Genomic DNA, 22778 nt, shown 5'->3' on the forward strand with positions numbered 1-22778 from the left:
CCCCCCCCCCCCCCCCCCAGGGTGATCCTGTGTCCCCAGGCCCTGTCACACACACCACCACCACCACCCTGTCCATAAGGGCTGCGACCCCCCGTCAGCCAAGCTTTATTGGCAGAACTCTTATAGAAAAGCACTTAAACCTCCTTTGCAGCCAGGGGGTGCTGCAGGGGGTGGGGCTGGGGGGTGCCCCTTGTACTGGTCACTGACTATTTGGGGAGTTCCTTGTTGTTGTGGTGTTTTGCCACCCTGTTGGTTAACTTTGGGGGGGCGGGAGGGGCTTCACCCCCACCCCAGAGTGGCTGCTGCCAGAGCACTACATGCTGGGGAGGGGGGAATGGCCCCTGTGCCCCCATGTCTTGTTTGTTTTTATTGTTTTTTTTTAACATTTCTGTTTAATAACTTTGTGAGGAGGGAAAGCCTTGGCTCTGGTCTGTGACTGCGCTGCGAATCTGAGGGGGCTCAGGGGTCCCCCCCTGCTTTGAGGGTGGGGTTGGGGCGCTTGGGGGAACGGGAGAGCTGTTTAAAGGGGTGATGGCTGCCCTGTGGGGCTGGGGTCACAGCTGGACCGACCCCCTCAGGGCTGTGTGTGGGGCAGGAGGAGGGGTGGGGATGGTGGGGTGACCGTGGGGTCCCACAACTGGGACAGTGGTGTGTGGTGGGGGGGCACCCCCAGCTCCGTTGTTGTGCCCCTCATGCTCGCCCTGCCACCTGCTGCCCCCCCCCCCCCCCCCCCGGGTGATCCTGTGTCCCCAGGCCCTGTCACACACACCACCACCACCACCCCCGCCCCCGGGGTGATCCTGTGTCCCCCAGGCTTGTGACACCCTGATGTGCGGAAAAGACTTTACAACCCAAAAGGTTACACAGTAGGTGTGTTTATTGCGCGCAGATGCACGGGGGATCGCTCCACCACAAACGTGCATCCCCACCGTGGCCGCTTCTCCAGTATTTATCCAGTTAAAACATCACCTATTTCGAAATGCCTAGACATATTCATGACCTGTCCCCAAAAAGGCCATTCCTTCCTGTCACTTGTCATTTCCATAATCTCCGCCTCGGGCTCCTCCTCGGGGCGCTTGCGCAGTTCCTACTGGTGGTCCTGGGCAGGGGTCTTCAGGGATGAAGGCCGTAGATCTTCCTCACTGTATACTCCTCGCCTCTCCCCTGGAATCTCTAATTTGGCTGAGCTTGCAGTCCCAGACCAGTTTCAGCCTGGTCTGTCCCTGTGTGCACATCTGGCTATCTCCTCTTTGTTCTTGGTTAGAGATGGATGTTAGCGAGCCCTCCTTAGCCCTTAGCTCCTCCTGCCTTTGACGCTTTTGAACCATGAATTATGTCCTTGTTTCTGTCTTTTCTGTTTCCCTTATCAGCTTCTTTCTCAAGCAATTTGCAGGGGGTAGTGACTAATTGCCTACTTGCATGCATGTTAGGTCTGGGAAGCAAGTTTTAATAGGTTTAGCTTTGTTTTTCTATGTAGCTCCCTATTAATATTTTCGATATATCTTGGGTTATAAAATATATTTTCTATATGTCCCCCTACCAATTCCCCCCTTTTCTATTGAGTTAAGTGAATTCTTTTACTTGGCTATTCTGGTTGGTATAATGCTTCGTACATTGAAGTTATTCTTCTAACTATACGCCAAACCCACATATATAGGGTCCCTACTAGAAATAATAAAATAGCGGTAGCTATCAACAACACTACTATCAGATGCATTAGGACGTTGAAAAATCTGGTGGCTGAAGGTGACCACCCAAAAAGTGTATCCCACCATTTGTGTTCTCCGTCCTTTTTGACCCTTTTCAAGACCCTACTTACCTCATTTGCCTCATGATGAACAGTTATTAGAGTTTCCTGTCCATTATTCTTGGCTTCCTCTAATATCCGTATTAAGTCTGGGTGTTTCAACAATCTTTTTCTCACTGCTAAATCCATCCCTATAGTTGTGGGTTCTAGTTCAGAAATCAGTGTATAGTTTGATCTCAGGATTTGATGAGAAACCACAGGAGCAAAGTAGCTAAAGTCACATCCTGTGATGGTGGTAAAATTACAAATACAGAAATTCGAGTGATTCCTGGTGTCTGTTTCTACTCCTCCTACAGACACAAAGCGACATGTTGTTCTTAAACAAGCACAACCTTTTACTGCATAGACAACAACCAGTTTTGGACTGGCATTCGGGCGAATTTCAAGGTGACAGACCTTTTGGTCGGTATCCAGCAAATGTCTTGTGCACTCATGGTATTGCTTTCGCAGAGAAATCCCTGTTGCTCTCGTACAACGCAGGATTCTAAGTCAACTGTTTGTTCTCTCTCTTTCGGGCCCATGTCCTATGTTCCAAAGGATAAAGCAAATTTTGACTGTGATTTATTCCCATGGCTATTATGGGATGTATTACAGTCACTGATGCATTGTGGATAGTTAACACGAGGGCAGTGACTGTGTGTGTGGTGGGGTTATAGGTAAAGTTTACCATTTCCCACCAGGACTGGAGCTCTCTTTCCCTATCAGTGGCACTATCCCAAACTATCTTCCGTATCTCCGTGGGGAAGACCCCTTCCTCTCCTTCCCTTATAATAGACGCAGTTATTGATTGCATCCACAGCTGGGCCTGGATACAGCTCAGGGCCAATGAGATATTCCTTTGGAGCCCTCCAATTGCAGCTATAATGATATTATGATCCCTTATGTTTGTCCGTTCCCAGCCGGGTAGAACTTCCGACACCAACCATTGGTGAGCTCCTAGAGCTAATAGGGAGGATTGTGATGGCTGTTGTAATTTGGAGAGATCAGCAGTAGAGGCAGCTAATTTGTTCATTATCACTTCTGAATCTGTGGTATTTAGAACCCCAAGTCCTGTCCCTAACACCCCAGCTACATCCCTCGGTATTCGCCTTTGAAAAATACCCGTTCTCCTGCGTAGCCAAGTGGTCCACCCTTCATAGGAAGTCCGTAAGAAAGGGGAACACAATGGTTGTATTTCTGAAACCTTAATTTGCATCATCAGTTCCACCCTTTTTAGAGACCACTCTGGGTTAAATAATACTTGTTGCTGACCTGTATTTCTGATGACATACGGACCAATCTCATAAATCTTAGATTCAAGTTTAGTTTGGGTTCGGACTGTTTGAGTGCTAGTATCAGCTGTATAGGTTGTGCAGGGCCCCGCTGTCGTAGACGGTACAGCATCTATCTTCAATTTCAATGGTAATCCTATTTCACCATGTGCCCAGACCCAGGTTACAAAGACAGGTTGTGTTAGAGTAAAATTATGCCAACAATCCAAGATACTGCAAGGCTTTCTATTTGTTGTGTTTGTTATTATATTGGATACAGCTATCTGGTTTGCCCTTTTGTAGGAAGTTCCATTAATTCCTCGGCATCCTACGCTTATGTTTTGACCCCGCATTCCCTGCAGTTGAGGCATCATTCTCTGAAGGTCTGTGCTCCAATAATTTTTGGGCTACACTTCATTTTTATGCATAACCACGGTGGCAAGGCTTAAGCTTTTTCTATCAGAGAGCGTTCCCATATCCCCAGTATATTCAATATGAGCTTGGGTCCATGGCCATTCTGGGGTGTTACTGTTCAACCCTTGGGTTACGATAACTACAAATACAACAATTTTCCTGACTAAATCTTGGCAGGCCGAGTTACTAAACACTTCTGGGTGCAATATACTCATTTCGCTCAGCGGAGCTTTAGTTTCAGTTCATCCTCACCCTGTGTTACTTTCCAAGGAGTTTTAGGAGCTTTCTTCACTCAGGAGTGGTGAATCCAGGCACTTTGTTCCCTGATCTTGATTGCCGTGAAAGAGGTAAGAAGCACTTGGTATGGTCCTTCCCACTGTGGCTCCACAGTTTTCTCTGTAAGAGACTTAACATACACCTAGTCTCCAGGTTCTATGTTATGCACTGACCCATCCAAACCCCTGCATCGGGTTCGAAACACCTGTTTTTCAATTTTACGAAGCTGTTTCCCTAATGCCACCATATAGGAAGTCATCAATTCTTCACCAATTTGTGAAGAGGTTCCCTTTTGTACCCCATAGGGTCGCCCATATAGGATTTCAAATGGGCTTAGCCCTTCCTTAGCTCGGGGTCTAGTTCGTATCCATAGCATTGCTAGGGGTAGAGATTGTGGCCAGGCCAAATTGGTTTCTTGTCCTAATTTAACAATCTGTTGTTTAATCAAGTGATTCATTTTCTCCACCTGGCCACTGGATTGTGGCTGGTATGGAGTGTGTAGTTGCCAATCTGTCCCTAGATGGTGGCTTATTTTTGGCACAACTTTGGAGATAAAGTGCGGCCCTCTATCTGAGGACATCACCGCTGGGACTCCAAACCTGGGTATGATTTCTTGTAGCAACACCTTGGTCACCTCTCGAGCTTTAGCTGTTCTGCATGGGAAGGCTTCTGGCCAGCCTGAAAAGGTATCAGTTGGTACAAGCAAGTATTTATACCCCCGTTTTCTAGGAAGTTCTGAGAAATCAGTTTGCCAATGTTGTCCCGGACAATTCCCTTTCCCAATTTGGCCCATTTCTGGTTTGGGGACAATTTTTGGATTAGTCTGGAGGCAAAGGTCACATTGCTGAGTCACTTGTCTGAGAGCGATGTGTAAGTTTCGAGTCGTCCCGTGTCTGATAAGGTATTTGTGTAATGCCTCCGCCCCCCAGTGTCCCTTCTTGTGTTCCTCCCGGACCAATGGCCAAACCGTATAAGAGGGGACTATGAGTTTCCCATGTGATGTTATAACCCACCTGTCCTCATTGGATGTTCCTTCCAAATCTGTGATTAACTTTCGATCCTCCTTAGTTTATTCTGGCTTACCTTCTAGGGTTATCTGTCCGTCTGGGACTAGTGCTCCCTCTACCTTTACCATTTCTTTAACTGCCTGTTTTGCCTCTCTGTCCGCCAGTTCGTTTCCTCTTTCCAATTCAGTGCTCACTTTCTGGTGTGCCCTGATGTGCATAATTGCCACTTTTTCAGGAAGTTGGATTGCATTCAAAAGTCTTAAAATTTCCTTTGCGTGCTTGATAGTCTTTCCTTGGGAGTTCAACAGTCCTTGCTCCTTCCAAATTGCTCCGTGGGCATGTACCACTCCAAAGGCGTATTTAGAATCAGTCCAAATATTCACAGCCTTTCCTTCGGCCCTCTCCAGGGCCCGAGTGAGGGCTATGATCTCGGCCTTTTATGCTGAAGTGTCAGCCGGTAGTGGTCCAGATTCTATTACCTTTTCAGCAGTGGTGATGGCGTACCCAGAATGTCGTTTTCCGCCCAGGATATAGCTGCTCCCATCTGTGAACCAGTGCTCTGCCCCATCCATGGGGGTATCCTTTAGGTCCATGCGGCTAGAGTACGTGGCCTCAATTGTCGTGAAGCTGTCTTGGTCCACTGGTTCTCCAGCCTTCCCACTAAGAAATGAAGCTGGGTTGACATTGTTAGTGGTCACAATCTCAACATCATCCTGCTCGACCATGATAGCTTGATATTTCAGGAATCTCTGTGGGGAGAGCCAATGTCCCCCTTTCACTTCAAGGACTGTAGACACTGTGTGAGATAGGAAACCAGTCATTTTCTGACCCAGGGTAGACTTCTGAGGTTCCTGAACATTCAGGATGACTGCTGCTACCGCCCTTAGGCAGCCAGGCCACCCTTTGGCAGCAGCGTCCAGTTGTTTGGAGAAGTACGCCACAGCTCGTCTGTATGGTCCCAGGTCTTGTGCCAGTACTACTAACGCTATTCCCTGCTTTTCATGGGAAAATAGGAGAAATGGTCTACTCACATCAGGGAGTCCCAGTGCTGGTGCTGACATGAGGGCCTTCTTCAGCTGATGGAATGCCCGATCTGACTCAGCATCCCATTGGAGGTGACTTTAACTGGATTTTATCAGGGAATACAGTGGTTTGGCCAGCAGGCCATAGTCATGTATCCAGAGCCGGCACCACGCCGTCATTCCCAGGAAGGTCCGCAGTTCTTTTACAGTCTGTGGCCGAGGGGTCTGGCATACGGCTTCTTTCTGGGCTTGCCCCAAGGACCGTTGCCCTGCACTGATCTCATACCCTAAGTATGTAACCTGCTGCAAAGTCACTTGTGCCTTGTTTCGGGACACTCAGTACGCCTGAAGCCCAAGAAAAGTTAATAAACTTACAGTCCAGGTGACACAGGCTTCTCTGGGTTTAGTTGCAATGAGGATGTCATCCACGTATTGTAGTATTTTTCCTTCTTCCGATGGTTGTTCCCGTAATTCCAAATCTTTCGCTAGTTGGTTCCCAAAGATGGTAGGGCTGTTCTTGAAACCTTGTGGCAACACCGTCCCTGTGAGCTGGGTCTTCAAACCACTCTTAAGGATTTCCCACTTGAATGCAAAACTTTTCTGACTGGCTTCATGGAGAGGGAGGCAAAAGAAGGCATCTTTTACTTCTAAAACTGTAAACCAAATTTGTGGGAGGACATTTATGAAATAAGGGACATGTGAACAATCCAGCCTTTTCAGAGAGCCTGGGCTGGGACGTACCAGAACTGCTGAAAGCATAAACAACTTCCGGTGCAGGGGGCATGAACATCTTACAGGTGCAGAAGAAGAGACAGCTGCCAGTAATGACGCAGTTTTAATTCTTGAAGAAGATGGGTGTGAACATCTGTGAACGTGACTTGAACATGACTCGCAATGTAGCCAATCAGGTTGGACTATGGGCTGTTATTTGTGATGAAGCCAATCAGTATTTATTGGGTGTGGTCGAGGGTTATAAATTGCACTGGAAACACGGAAATAAAGGTTCACTTGTTAGATCACATTGATCGTGTCAGTGTCCTCACGCAGCTCCCGCAAGTGGCGCCCGAACAGGGACCCTCAGATTCCTCAGAACAAAGTTGCAAGACTTGGAGAGGAAGAGGGTGGAAGGCCGACTGAAAGAGATCCGCTGCCCCGGCGGAGTAATAAAGAAAAAAGAGATAAAAAGAGTATCAGCGATCCACCCAGTCGCTAAGCGGTGACTCACATAGTTACCAGGAAGGAGGAGAGAAAAGGAAGGTGCGCACCTCATCGTGAAACGATTACGGAATCTCACCCTGATCAGGTGAGCGGTCGGGGAGACAGATGGGGTTGGACAAGCAACAGGAGGCTGTCCTAAATCTGCTCCAACACATACTCTCAGTGAGAGGACTCAAGTATGAATCCTCGGCTCTTAAAGGGCTGTTATTATGGGCATGGAATAGAAGTTTAATCTCTTCCGTGGGAGTTGCTTTTGAACTCGCTACATGGGAGGCCATAGATAAAGAGTTATTGGAAGATATAAGTTCGGAGGGAGCGAGAGCAAAAGAAGCAGGCAAGTACACCACGTTATGGAAATTGCTTATGGAGATGTTGCATAGTATGAAAGCTGAAAGAGCTGCTGCAGCTTCTGCCTTTGCTGCCTTTACCCCCTCCTCTGGCAATTCCTCGCCAACAACTACTACTTCTATTTTTTCTATGCAAATTTCTGTTCCTGTTCCACCTCCCTTGACCCCTGCTAATCAGACACAGACCACGAGTTCGGGGGCTGGTGGGGCCACCGCGGGGACCGCACCCTCGGAGGAGGAGGTGCGCCATAATGGTGCCGACCCGATAGCATTAAGAAGGGACTCGGAAGAGAATGCGGAAAAACTACAAGGGGGTGTGGGCAAAGAAAAGGGGGAAGTACGTGAACCAGCAGACCCACCCAAATCCCACCCCTATCCTGAATACACAGCGACCCACCCAACATCCCGCCCTTATGGCAACGTCACAACGACCCGCCCAAAATCCCGCCCTTATCCCACCGTCACAACGGCCCGCCTACAGGAAGACTCTCTTTCTCCAGGGATCATGTTGAAACAAAAGCAGAAAAAGGAGCTGCTTGATGAAGTCCTACAGCAACTCATAAACAAACTATCGGCACTCAATACGGCAGCGGACAGCAACAAGAAGACTCCAGAAAACGCTGCGACTCATAATCCTTTTGCTGTACCGTCATCACTACCAGTGCCTTTGTCGCAAATGCCTGTGCCAACTACTTCATTGTCAAATACACTATTAAGTGAACAAGAAGCAGGACGAAGATGGAAAGGAGTTATTCGTGGTGCCCTAATTGAAGGAAATTTTCTTCCTTCTGCCTTTCCTATCATTACAGATCAGGCAGGAGGTGGAAAATGGGAACCGTTTGATTGGAAAATCCTTGAAACATTCAGCAGTATCACAATATGGGCTTCAATCTAGTTATACTCAACAATTATTACAATTTATTTTTACAGCAGATGTTCTGTTACCATATGATTCACAACAGGTTGCTAACATTCTTTTGTCCCCTTCTCAACAGCTTATGTTTACCAAGGCATGGCAACAGCTCTGTGACCGCGAAGCTGCACGACCTCGGCAGCAGGGAGATCCATTGTATGGTATACAAGCCCAAATGTTAATGGGCCAAGGTCCTTTTGCAAATACAGGCTTACAACACGGTTTTATAGGAGAGGTATTACAATTGTCACAGCAGTTAGCTTACCAAGCAATGATTTCAATCAGGGAACCAGGAAAGATATATACCTTTGCCAATATTAAGCAGGGTCCACAAGAAAGTTTTCCTTCTTTTATTGATCATTTAGATCAGGTTATTAAAAGTCATCCAGATTTGGATGAGGGAATGAAGAAAAAGGTTTTTAAAATGTTTGCCTTTGAGAATGCTAATGATACAACAAAAAGAGCTTTAGGTACCCTACCCAGAGATGCACAAGTAGCTGATATGCTTAAAGTTATAGAACGCACCAATGGTACCGCGTCCTTACTTGCTGCTGCTGTATACAGTGCTGTTCGACCCCTCATAGATAGAAAGGAGGGAGGCAAGCAAAAGAGATGCTTCAATTGCAGGACAATGGGTCACTTTATCAGCCAAGGTAAACTCATTTCAGTCCCTCTGTAAATCAAACTTCCGCAGTTACACGACATACCAAATTCTAATCGCGCTGTAGGTTTGTGCTTGCCAGGCAGGTTTAAAAAGTGCTTAATTTTTCAGTCATTGCGATAGGGTCAAAGCAGGTCCTTGTTTTAAAACTATTTTTTTTGAACTGTCTTATGATCTGTATGTGTCTGGTCAAAGATAAAGCTTCATAATGCTATTTTTATTCATGATGTTAACTGGCTGTAAAATATGACACATTTTATCTAAAGCAGGCAAAGAAATTCAGGATTCATTTACAGGTTGCCTATAAAGTTGTGTAATTTGAAAAGCAGTGTTCATTATGAAAGAGCTCAAGTTGCTTGTAAAGATAATCTAATTAAAAAAGATGATGGAAAAAGGAGGATCTGCATAAAACATATAAAAGCCTTTGACAGATTTCTTGAAGTGCAATAGAGAATGGAAAATACCTGCTTGATAACACATAGTTGTTATTGAGTTTTCTCAGATTCAGTTGACAACCCAGAGGTGACAATCTCTGTCCGGCTGCAGGAGCCGCTGAGGACCGGGACTCCCTGGGCGCGCCCCGGGACCCTTTCTCGGAGGGACTCCCTGACTCATCTGTCTCGCTGCAGGGGCAGACACGGTCCATCTACGGAAAAAGGTATTCTTTCTGGTCTGTTTCTGTAATTTGCTAAATGTTCACACTGTGCACCGATCGGCATTGATGTCAACGTGTATTTTCACCCCTCGCACTGATATTTAACTACGTGAATGGGGTTAGTCTGCTTAATGCTATAGTTGCTACTGTAGTGATCATATTTGCAAGCGTCTTCTTATGTCTTTTGTGTGAATGGTGTAAAGGAGCTCCTTGTGTGATAGTGTAAAACTGGTTATCAATATTTGAATGTGTGAGTGAGTGAGACACAGTGTTACTGTTATCATTATATATAAGATATTTTGTTAACCGCACTTTGCCGCTTTTCACAAAAAAAAAAAAAAAAAAAGAAGACACGTGGGACAGGTACTGCACAGTCTAGTGAAACTACACGACATGTTGAGCGACATCTTTATGCATGCTTTGCTGTTTTAGGCATTCCACTTGAAATTAAGACAAACAACGCACCTGCTTATGCTTCGCTTTGCTTTGCACGTTTTTGCAATCTTTGGGGTATTAACCATCGTACAGGTACACCTCACTCTCCTACTATCAGGCAATTGTTGAGCGCTCTCACCAGACACTAAAAGCAACATTGTTAAAATAAAAAGGGGGAACCCAGGGTTGGTTGCCTAATGATCAACTGATGAAAGCATTGTATGTTTTGAATTTTTTAAGTCTAGCAGGTAACAGTGAGGAGCCACCAATGTTAATACACAGCAAAGGAATGGGTTCATTCTGGGAAGGGCTTCTAGAATTGCTTTATCATTATTTTTGCCAGGAGCTGTTGGGGGCAATGCCTTGCGTGAACTATCGCATTTAGCATGCTGGACTGCTAAGAAAATTAATCTGACTTCAAGCATACTAACAGAATTGCTGGAAGATGTAGATAGTGTTAGACGTGCAGTATTACAGAATAGAGCTGCTATAGTTTTTTTGTTATTGGTATTAGGTCATGGGTGTGAAGATTTTGAGGGATTGTGTTACATGATTCTTTCTGATCATTTCACAAGCATATACAAAATCTGCAAAAGAATATTAAAAAGATTGGCATTGATCATTCTCCGCTGGACGTGGGGTTGAGTTCTTGGGGTATAAGTGAATGGTTACTACACTGGGTAAAGTATGGTATCCTTATTGTTATCATGATATGAATTGTACTGCTGATGCTACCTTGTATCCTACGGTACATAAGCTCAATGATCGAGCAGGCTGTAAAACAAGTCTGGATTGTGCAAAAAAAAAAAAGAAGGGGGATGTGTGGGAGGACATTTATGAAATAAGGGACATGTGAACAATCCAGCCTTTCCAGAGAATCCGAGCTGGGACGTACCAGAACTGCGGAAAGCATAAACAACTTCCGGTGCAGGGGGCATGAACATCTTACAGGTGCAGGAGAAGAGACAGCCGCCATTAATGACGCAGTTTTAATTCCTGAAGAAGATGGGTGTGAACATTTGTGAACATGACTTGAACATGACTCGCAATGTGGCCAATCAGGTTGGACTATGGGCTGTTATTTGCGATGAAGCCAATCAGTATTTATTGGGTGTGGTCGAGGGTTATAAATTGCACTGGAAACACGGAAATAAAGGTTCACTTGTTAGATCACATTGATCGTGTCAGTGTCCTCACGCAGCTCCCGCAACTCTCATTTGCAATGTGTTTCCATGACATTCCATTAGAATTAGAAGTTCTGGATCATTCCATTGCATTCCGTGGCAATGAGGAGTTCCAAAGCATTACATGGCATTCCATGGCAACTAGAATTTTGAGAGAGTTTCTGTGGCATTCATCGGCAACTGTTGTTTTTGATGTGTTTCCATGGCATTCTAAGGCAAGTAGAATTTCTGCAGCATTCCATGGCATTCCATGGCAACTAGTAGTTCCACAGGGTTTCTATGGCATTCCATGGAACCTAGGAGTTCCAGTGCATTTCTATAACATACCATGGCAACTAGAAGTTCCGAAGTGTTCCTTTCAATTCCATGGCAACTAGAAATTCCAGACCGTTACGTACCATTCAATGGAAAGTAGTAGTTACAGAGCTTTTTATAGTATTAGGTTGCAACTAGAAGTTCCAGAGAGTTTCTATGGCATTCCATGGCAACTAGAAGTTCCAGTGTCTTCCATAGCATTCCGTGGGAACTTGTAGTTCCAGAGCATTTCTATGGCATTAAATGGTAAACAGAATTTCTTCAGCATCCCATGGCATTCCATGGCAACTAGTAGTGCCAGAGCATTTCTATGTCATTCCATGGCAGCTAGAATTGTGAGAGGGTTTCTCTGGCACTCATCAGCAACTATTATTTGTGATGTGTTTCTATGGCATTCCATGGCAACTAGAATTTCTGCAGCCTTGCAATGCATTCCATGAAAACACGAAGTTCAAGAGTGTTCCATTTCATTCCGTGGCAACTAGAAGTTCCAGAGCGTTTCTACGGCATTCGATGGCCTCTGGTAGTTCCAGAGGGTTTATTTGGCATTGCATTGCAACTAGAAGTAGCGGAGCATTCCATGGTATTCCATGGCAACTAGTAGTTCCAGAGAGTTTCTATGGCGTTCCATGGCAACTAAGAGTTCCAGACCGTTTCTATCGCATACCATGGTAACTAGAAGTTTCGGAGCATTCCATTGCATTCCATGGCAACTAGAAATTCCAGAGCGTTCCCCACCATTGAATGGCAAGTAGTAGTTCCTAATCTTTATACAGTATTAGGTGGTAAACTAGAAGTTCCAGGGAGTTTCTATGGCATTCCATGGCTACTGGAAGTTCTGCCGCATTCCCTGCCATTTCATGACAGCTAGACAATCCAGGGCGTTCCATTGCATTCCATGGCAACTAGAAATTCCAGAGCGTTTAATACCAATCAAGGGCAAGTCGTAGTTCCAGAGCTTTTTATGGTATTAGATAGCAACTAGAAGTTCCAGAGAGTTTTATGGCATTGCATGGCAATTAGAATTTCCGGAGCATTCCAATGCATTCCATGGCAATTAGAAGTCTTTCATAGCGTTCCGTGGCAACTTGTATTTCCAGAGCGTTTCTATGCCATTACATGGCAACTATTATTTGATATGTGTTTCCATGACATTCCATTGCAACCAGAAGATTCGCAGCGTTCCGTGGCATTCCATACCAACTAGTATTTCCAGAGCATTTCTATGGCATTTTGATGTCAACGAGGAGTTCCGCAGCGTTTCATGGCATTCCATGGCAATTAGTAGTACTATACAGTTTATATGGCATTCTATGGCTACTAGAAATTCCAGGGGGTTCCGTGGCAAGTAGAAGTTTCAGTGTGTAACATAACATTCCATGGCAACTAGTAGTTCCAGAGTGTTTCTATGACACTCCATGGCAACCAGGAGTTCCAGAGTGTTCCATGGCATTCCATGGCAACTAGAAGTTGCAGAGCGTTTGTATGGCATTCCATGTCAACTAGACTTTCTGCAGTATCTAATGGCATTCCATGACAAATATTATTTGCGATGTGTCTCCATGGCATTCCATTAGAATTAGAAGTTCTGGATCGTTCCATTGCATTCCATGGCAACTACAATTTTGAGAGGGTTTCTGTGGCATTCATTGGCAACTGTTATTTGCAATGTGTTTCCATGACATTCCTTGCAAACTAGAAGATCCGCAGCGTTCCATGGCATTCCATGCCAACTAGTATTTCCAGATCATTTCTTTGGCATTTTGATGGAAACGAGGAAGTCCTCAGCGTTCCGTGGCATTCCATGCCAACTAGTATTTCCAGAGTATTTCTATAGCATTTTGATGGCAATGAAGAGGTCCGCAGCGTTCCATGGCATTCCATGTCAACTAGAAGGTCCTGAGCGTTCCATAGCATTCCATGGCAACTCGTCGTTCCAGAGCGTTTCTATGGCATTCCATGGCAACTAGAAGATCCAGAGCGTTTCTATGGCATTTCATGGCAACTGTTATTTGCGATGTGTTTCCCTGATAATCCGTTAGAATTAGAAGTTCTGGATCGTTCCATTGCATTCCATGGTAAGTAGGAGTACCAAAGCATTCCATGGCACTCCATGGCACCTAGAATTTTGAGAGGCTTTCTGTGGCATTCATCGGCATCTATTGTTTGCGATGTGTTTCCGTGGCATTCCATGGCAACTCATAGTTTTGCAGCGTTCCATGGCATATCATGGCACTAGAAGTTCCGGAGAGTTCTATTGCATTCTATGGAAGCAAATAGTTCCAGAGCGTTTCTATGCCATTCCATGGCAACTAGGAGTTCCAGTGCATTTCTATCGCATACCATGGCAATTAGAGGTTCCACAGCGTTCCATTGCATTCCACGGGAACTAGAAATTCCACAGCGCTCCATACCAATCAAGGACAAGTAGTAGTTCCGTAGCTTTTTATGGTGTTAGGTGGCAACTAGAACTTCCAGAGAGTTTCGATGGCTTTCGATGGCAACTAGAAGTTCCGGATCATTCCATTGCATTCCATGGCAACTAGAAGTTCCAGAGCATTCCATAGCGTTTTGTGACAACTTGTAGTTCCAGAAAGTTTCTATGGCATTTGATGGCGACCAAGAGTTCCAGAGTGTTCCATGGCATTCCATGGCAACTGGAAGTTCCAGAGCATTTCTTTGGCATTCCATGGCAAATCGTAGTTCGAGGGAGTTCCTATGGCATTCCATGACAACTGTTATTTCCGAAGTTTCCATGACATTGCATTAGAATTAGAAGTTCTGGATCGTTCCATTGCAATCCACGGGAAGTAGGAGTTCCAAAGCATTTCATGGCATTCCATGGCAACAACAATTTTGAGAGGGTTTATGTGGCATTCTTCGGCAACTATTATTTTCAATGTGTTTCAATGGAATTCCCTGAAAACTAGGATTTCTGCAGCGTTCCATGACATTCTATAGCAACTAGTAGTTCCAGAGCGTTTCTATGGCATTCCATGGCAACTAGGACTTCCAATGCTTATCTAACGCATACCATGGTAACTAGAATTCCAGAACATCCCATTGCCTTCCATGACAACTAGAAATTCCAGAGCGTTCCATACCAATCAAGGGCAAGTAGTAGTTACACAGCTTTTTATGGTATTAGGTGGCAACTAGAAGTTCCAGAGAGTTTCTATGGCATTCCGTGGCAACTAGAAGTTCCAGTGTCTTCCATAGTGTTCCGTGGCAACTTGTATTTCCAGAGCGTTTCTATGGCATTTCATGGTAACTTGTATTTGCGATGTGTTTCCATGGCATTCCATGGCAACTAGTAGTTCCAGAACCTTTCTATGGCATTCCATGGAAATTAGGACTTCCGGAGCGTTCCATCGCATTCCATGGCAACTAGTAATTACAGAGAGTTTCCATGACATTCCGTGGCAACCAGAAGATCCGCAGCGTTCCGTGGCATTCCATGCCAACTAGTATTTCCAGAGCATTTCTATGGCATTTTGATGGCAACGAGGAGTTCCGCAGCGTTTCATGTCATACCATGGGAACTAGTAGTTCTAGACAGATTATATCGCATTCCATGGCTACTAGAAATTCCAGAGCATTCCACAGCGATTCGTGGCAACATGTAGTTACAGAGCGTTCCTACAGCATCTGATGGCAACCAGAAGTTCCAGAGTGTTCCATGGCATTCCATGGAACTAGAAGTTCCAGAGAGTTTCTAAGGCATTCCATGGCAACTAGGAGTTCCAGTGCGTTTCATTCCATTCAATGGCAACTACTAGTTCTGGACAGTTTATATGGCATTCCACGGCTTCTAAAAATGCCAGAGGGTTCTGTGGCAAGTAGAAGTTGCAGTCTATTCCATAACATTCCATGGCAACTAGTAGTTCCAGAGCGTTTCTATGGCACTCCATGGCAACCAGGAGTTCCAGAACCTTTTTATGGCATTCCATGGAAATTAGGTGTTCCGGAGCGTTCCATAGCATTCCATGGCAACTAGTAATCACAGAGCGTTTCCGTGACATTCCATGGCAACCAGAAGATCCACAGCGTTCCGTGGGATTCATGCCAACGAGTATTTCCAGAGCATTTCTATGTCATTTTGATGGCAATGAGGAGTTCCGCAGCGTTTCATGTCATTCCATGGTAATTAGTAGTTCTAGACAGATTATATCGCATTCCATGGCTACTTGAAATTCCAGAGGGTTCCGTGGCAAGTAGAAGTTCAAGTGTATTCCATAACATACCATGGCAACTAGTAGTTCCAGAGGGTTTCTATGCCACTCCATGGCAACCAGGAGTTCCAGAGTGTTCCATGGCATTCCATGGCAACTAGAAGTTCTGGAGCGTTCCATTGCATTCAATGGCAACTAGGAGTTCGAGCGCATTTCTATGGCATTCCATGGCAACTAGTAGTTCAGGAGCATTTCTATTGCATACCATGGAATCCAGAAATTCTGGAGCTTTCAATTGCATTCCACGGCAACTAGGATTTCCAGAGCATTTCTATCGTATACCATGGGATCTAGAATTTCCAGAGCGTTCCGTTGCATTGCACGGCAACTAGAAATTCCAGACCGTTCTATACCAATCAATGGCAAGCAGTAGTTCCAGAGCTTTTTATGGTATTCCATGGCAACTAGAATTTCCAGAGAGTTTCTATGTCATTTGACGGCAGCCAGAAGTTCCAGAGCATTCCATGGCATTCCATGGCAACTAGAAGTTCCAGAGAGTTTCTACGGCATTCCATGGCAACACTTATTTGCGTTGTGTTTCCATGACATTCCATTAGAATTAGAAGTTCTGGATCGTTCCATTGCATTCCATGGTAAGTAGGAGTTCCAAAGCATTACATGGCATTCCATGGCAACTACAATTTTGAGAGGGTTTCTGTGGCATTCATCGGCAATTATTATTTGCGATGGGTTTGATGGCATTCCATGGCACCTAGGAGTTCCAGAGAGTTTCTATGGCCTTCCGTGGCAACTAGAATTTCCAGAGCGTTCCATGGCATTCCATGGTAACTAGTAGTTCTGGACAGTTTATATGGCATTCCATGGCATCTAGAAATGCCAGAGGGTTCTATGACAAGTAGAAGTTTCAGTGTGTTCCACAGCATTCCATAGCAACTAGTAGTTCCAGAGCGTTTCTATGGCACTCCATGGCAACTAGGAGTTCCAGTGCATTTCGATCGCATACCATGGGAACTAGAACTTCCGGTGCGTTCCATTGCATTCCATGGCAACTAGAAATTCCAGACCATTCCATACCAATCAAGGGCAACTAGTAGTTCCAGAGCTTTTGATGGAATTAGATAGCAACTTGAAGTTCCAGAGAGTTTCTATGGCATTCCATGGCAACTAGAAGTTCCAGAGCATTCCATATTGTTTCGTGGAAACTTGTAGTTCCAGAGTGTTTCTATGGTATTTGATGGCAACTACTAGTTCCAGAGCGTTTCTATGGCACTCCATGGAAACCAGGAGTTCCAGAGCGTTCCATGGCATTCCATGGCAAATAGTAGTTCCAGACATTGCATATCTTTCCATGGAAAATAGTAGTTCCAGAGCGTTTCTATGGCATTCCATGGCAACTAGTAGTTCGAGGGAGTTCCTATGGCATTCCATGTCAGCTCTTATTTGTGATGTGTTTCCATGACATTCCATTAGAAGTAGAAGTTCTGGATCGTTCCATTGCATTCCATGGTAAGTAGGAGTTTCAAAGAATTACATGTCATTCCATGGCAACTACAATTTTGAGAGCGTTTCTGTGTCATTCATCGACAACTATTATTTTCGATGCGCTTCATGGCATTACATGGCAACGAGTAGTTCCAGAGCCTTACTATGACATTGCATGGTAACTAGAAATTACAGAGCGTTTTTATGGCATTCCACAGCAACTATTATTTGCCATGTGCTTCCATGATATTCCATGGCAACTAGAATATCCGCAGCGTTCCGTGCCATTCCATGCCATCTAGTGTTTCCAGAGTATTTCTATGGCATTTTGATGGCAACGAGCTGTTCCGCAGAGTTTCATGGCATTCCATGGCAACTACTAGTTCTAGACAGTTTATATTGCATTCCATGGCTACTAGAAAATCCAGAGGGTTCCATGGCAAGTAGAAGTTCCAGTGTGTTCCATAGCATTCCATGGCAACTAGTCGTTCCAGAGGGTTTCTATGGCACTCCATGGCAACCAAGAGTTCCAGAGCGTTCCATGGCATTCCATGGTTACAAGAAGTTCTAGAGCGTTTCTATGGCAATCCATGGCAACTAGTCGTTCCAGAGCATTTCTATGGCATTTTGATGGCAACGAGGAGTTCCGCAGCATTTCACGTCATTCCATGGCATCTAAAAGTTTCAGAGCGTTGCATGGCCTTCCATGGAAATTAGCAGTTCCAGAGCGTTTTTATGGCATTCCATGGCAACTAGAAGTTCCAGAGCGTTCCATGGCATTCCATGGCAACTAGTATTACAGAGCGTTTCTATGCCATTACATGGCAACTATTTTTTGCGATGTGTTTCCATGGCATTCCATGGCAACTAATAGTTCTGGAGAGTCTATATGGCATTCCATGGCTACTAGAAATTCCAGAGGTTTCCGTGGCAAGTAAAAGTTCCAATGTTTTCCATAGCAATCCATGGCAACTAGTAGTTCTGGAGAGTTTCTATGGCACTCCATGACAACCAGGAGTTCCAGAGCGTTCAATGGCATTCCACAGCAACTAGAAATTCCAGAGTGTTCCATACCAATCAAGGGCAAGTAGTAGTTCCAGAGCTTTTGATGGTATAAGTGGGCAACTAGAAGTTCCAGAGAGTTTATATGGCATTCCATGGCAACTAGAAATTCCAGAGCATTCCATATCGTTTCGTGGCAACCTGTAGTTCCAGAGCGTTTCTATGGCACTCCATGGGAACCAGGAGTTCCAGAGCATTCCATGGCATTCCATGACAACTAGAATTTCCAGAGCGTTCCATAGACTTCCACGGAAACTAGTATTTCCAGAGCGTTCCACGGCGTTCTATGGCAACTAGTAGTTCTGGAGAGTTTTTATGGCATTCCTTGGCTTCTAGAAATGCCAGAGGGTTCCGTGGCAAGTAGAAGTTCCATTGTGTTCCATAGCATTCCATGGCAACTATTAGTTCTAGACAGTTTATATGGCATTCCATGGCTACTAGAAATTCCAGAGGGTTCCGAGGCAAGTAGAAGTTCCAGTGTGTTCCATAGAATTCCATGGTAACTAGTAGTTCCAGAGCGTTTCTATGGTACTCCATGGCAACCAGTATTTCCAGAGCGTTCCATGGCATTCCATGGCAAGTAGAAATTCCAGAGCGTTTCTGTGGCATACCATGGCAACTCTTATTTCCGATGTGTTTCCATAACATTCCGTTAAAATTAGAAGTTCTGGATCGTTCCATTGCATTCCATGGTAAGTAGGAGTTCCAAAACATTACATGGCATTACATGGCAAGTAGAATTTTGAGAGGATTTCTGTGGCATTCATCGGCAACGATTGTTTCTGATGTGTTTCGATGACATTCCATGGCAACTAGAAGTTTTGCAGTGTTCCATGGCATTTCATGGCAAGTAGAAGTTGCGGAGCGTTCCATTGCATTCCATGGCAACGAGGAGTTCCTGAGCATTCCATAGCATTCCATGGCAAGTAGAAGTTTCAGCGCGTTTCTATGGCACTCCATGGCAACCAGGAGTTCCAGAGCGTTCCATGGCATTTCACGGCAACTAGAAGTTCCAGAGCGTTTCTATGGCATTCCATGGCAACTAGAAGTTCCAGTGTCTTCCAGAGCGTTCCGTGGCAATTTCTAGTTTCAGAGCATTTCTATGGCATTCCATGGCAACTGGAATTTCTGCAGCATCCCATGGCATTCCATGGCAACTAGTAGTTCCAGAGCCTTTCTATGGCATTCCATGGCAACTAGTAATTACAGAGCGTTTCTACTGCATTACATGGCAACTTTTATTTGCGATGTGTTTCCATGACATTCCATAGCAACTACAAGATCTGTAGCGTTCCGTGGCATCCCATGCCAACCAGTATTTCCAGAGCATTTCTATGTCATTTTCATGGTAAAGAAATGTTCTGCAGCGTTTCATGGCATTCCTTGGCAACTAAAAGTTCCAGAGCGTTGCATAGCTTCCCATGGAAACTAGTAGTTCCAGAGCGTTTCTATGGCATTCCATGGCAACTAGAAGTTTCGGTGCATTCCGCGGCATTGCATGGCAAATAGTAATACTGGACAGTTTATATGGCATTCCATGGCTACTAGAATTGCCAGAGGGTTCCGTGGCAAGTAGAAGTTCTAGTGTGTTGCATAGCATTCCTTGGCAACTAGTAGTTCCAGAGCGTTTCTATGGCACTCCATGGCAACCAGGAGCTCCAGAGCGTCCCATGGCATTCCATGGCAACTAGAAGTTCTGGAGCGTTCCATTGATTCCATGGCAAATAGTAGTTCGGAGACTTTCTATGACATTCCATGGCAACTAGGAGTTTCAGTGCACTTCTATCGCATACTATGGGAAGTAGAAGTTTTGGAGCGTTCCATTGCATTCCATGGCAACTAGAAATTCCAGAGCGTTCCATACCAATCCAGGGCAAGCAGTAGTTCCAGAGCTTGTGATGGCATTACGTGGCAACTAGAAGTTCCAGAGAGTTTCTATGGCACTCCATGGAAACCAGGTGTTCCTGAGCGTTCCATGGCATTCCATGGCAACTAGTAATTACAGAGCGTTTCTACTGCATTACATGGCAACTAGAAGTTCAGAGCATTCCATAGTGTTTCATGGCAACTTGTAGTTCCAAAGCGTTTCTATGGCATTTGATGGCAACTAGAAGTTCCGGAGCATTCCATAGCCTTCCGTGGCAACTTGCAGTTCCAGAGCGTTCCATGGCATTCCATGGGAAATAGTAGTTCCAGAGCGTTTCTATGGCACTCCATGGCACCTCTTATTTGCGATGTGTTTCCATGACATTCCATGGCAACTAGAAGATCCGCAGCGTTCCTTGGCATTCCATGCAAACTAGTGTTTCTAGACCATTTCTATGGCATTTTGATGGCAACGAGGCGTTCTGCAGCGTTTCATGGCATTCCATGGAAACTAGAAATTCCAGAGCGTTCCATACCAATCAAGAGCAAGTAGTAGTTAAAGAGCTTTTTATGGTATTAGGTGGCAACTAGATATTCCAGAGAGTTTCTATGGCATTCCATGGCAACTAGACGTTCCAGAGCATTTCATAGCGTTTCGTGGCAACTTGTAACTCCAGAGCTTTTCTATGGCATTTGATGGCAACCATACATTCGAGAGCGTTCCATTGCATTCCACAGAACTAGAAGTTCCAGAGAGTTTCTATAGCATTCCATGGCAAATAGGAGTTCCAGTGTGTTTCTATCGCATTCCATGGCAACTAGAATTTCCGAAGCGTTCCATTGCATTCCATGGCAACTAGATATTCCAGAGTGTTCCATACCAATCAAGGGCAAGTAGTAGTTCCAGAGCTTTTTATGGTATTAGGTGGCAACTAGTAGTTCCAGAGCCTTGCTATGGAATTCCATTGCAACTAGGAGTTCCGGAGCGTTCCATAGCATTCCATAGGAACTACTAATTACAGAGCGTTTCTATGGCATTACATGGCAACTATTATTTGCGAAGTGTTTCCATGACATACTATGGGAACTAGAAGATCCGCAGCGTTCCTTGGCATTCCATGCCAACTAGTTTTCCAGAGCATTCCTATGGCATTTTGATGGCAACGAGGAGTTCCGCAGCGTTTCATGTCATTCCATGGCAAGTAGAATTTCCAGAGAGTTCGATAGCCTTCCATGGAACCTAGTAGTTCCAGAGCGTTTCTATGGCATTCCATGGGAAATAGAAGTTCCAGAGCGTTCCATGACATTGCATGGCAACTAGTAGTTATGGACAATTTATATGGCATTCCATGGCTTCTAGAAATGCCAGAGGGTTCCGTGGCAATTAGAAGTTCCAATGTGTTCCATAGCATTCCATGGCATCTAGTAGTTCCAGAGCGTTCCATGGCATTCTATGGCCATTAGAATTTCTGGAGCGTTCCATTGCATTTCATGGCAAATATTAGTTCCTGAGCGTTTCTATGGCATTCCATGGCAAGTAGAAGTTCCAGTGTCTTCCATAGCGTTCCGTGGCAATTAGTAGTTCCAGAGCGTTTCTATGGCATTCCATGGCAACTGTTATCTGCGATGCGTTTCCATGGCATTCCATGGGAACTAGTAGACCCAGGGTATTTCTATGGCATTCCATGGCAACTAGAAGTTCTGCAGCATTCCATGGCATTTCATGGCAACTAGACGTTCCGGAGCGTTCCATTGCATTCCATGGCAACTTGTAGTACCAGAGCGTTTCTATGGCATTCCATGGCAAGTAGGACTTTCAATGCGTTTCTAACGCATACCATGGTAACTAGAATTTCAGAGCGTTCCGTTGCATTCCATGGCAACTATAAATTCCAGAGCGTTCAATAACAATCAAGGGCAAGTAGTAGTTCCAGAGCCTTTTATAATATTAGGTGGCAACTAGAAGTTCCAGAGAGTTTCTATGGCATTCCATGGCAACTAGAAGTTCCGGAGCGTTCCAATGCATTCCATGGCACCTAGAAGTTCTAGTGTCTTCCATAGCGTTCCATGGCAACTTGTATTTCCAGAGCGTTTCTATGGCATTCCATGGTAAATAGAATTTGCAGAGAATTCCACAGCGTTTCCTGGCAACTTGTAGTTCCAGAGCGTCTCTATGGCATTCCGTGGCAACTCTTATTTGCGATGTGTTTCCATGACATTCCATTAGAATTAGAAGTTCTGGATCATTCCTTTGCATTCCATGGTAAGTAGGAGTTCCAAAGCATTACATGGCATTCCATGGCAACTACCATTTTGAGAGGGTTTCTGTGTCATTCATCGGCAACTATTATTTTCGATGCTTTTCGTGGCATTCCATGGTAACTAGTAGTTCTAGAGAATTTATATGGCATTCCATGGCTACTAGAATTTCCAGAGGGTTCCGTGGCAAGTAGAAGTTCCAGTGTATTCCATAGCATTCCATGGCAACTAGAATTTCCAGTGCATTTCTATGGCACTCAATGGCAACCAGGAGTTCCAGAGCGTTCCATGGCATTTCATGGCAACTAGAAGTTTCGGTGCGTTCCATGGCATTGGATGGCTACTAGTAATTCTGGACAGTTTATATGGCATTCCATGGCTACTAGAAATGCCAGAGGGTTCCGTGGCAAGT

This window comes from Leptosomus discolor, unplaced genomic scaffold (genome assembly GCF_034619465.1).
Source record: "Leptosomus discolor isolate bLepDis1 unplaced genomic scaffold, bLepDis1.hap2 HAP2_SCAFFOLD_78, whole genome shotgun sequence".
NCBI classification, from domain to species: domain Eukaryota; kingdom Metazoa; phylum Chordata; class Aves; order Leptosomiformes; family Leptosomidae; genus Leptosomus; species Leptosomus discolor.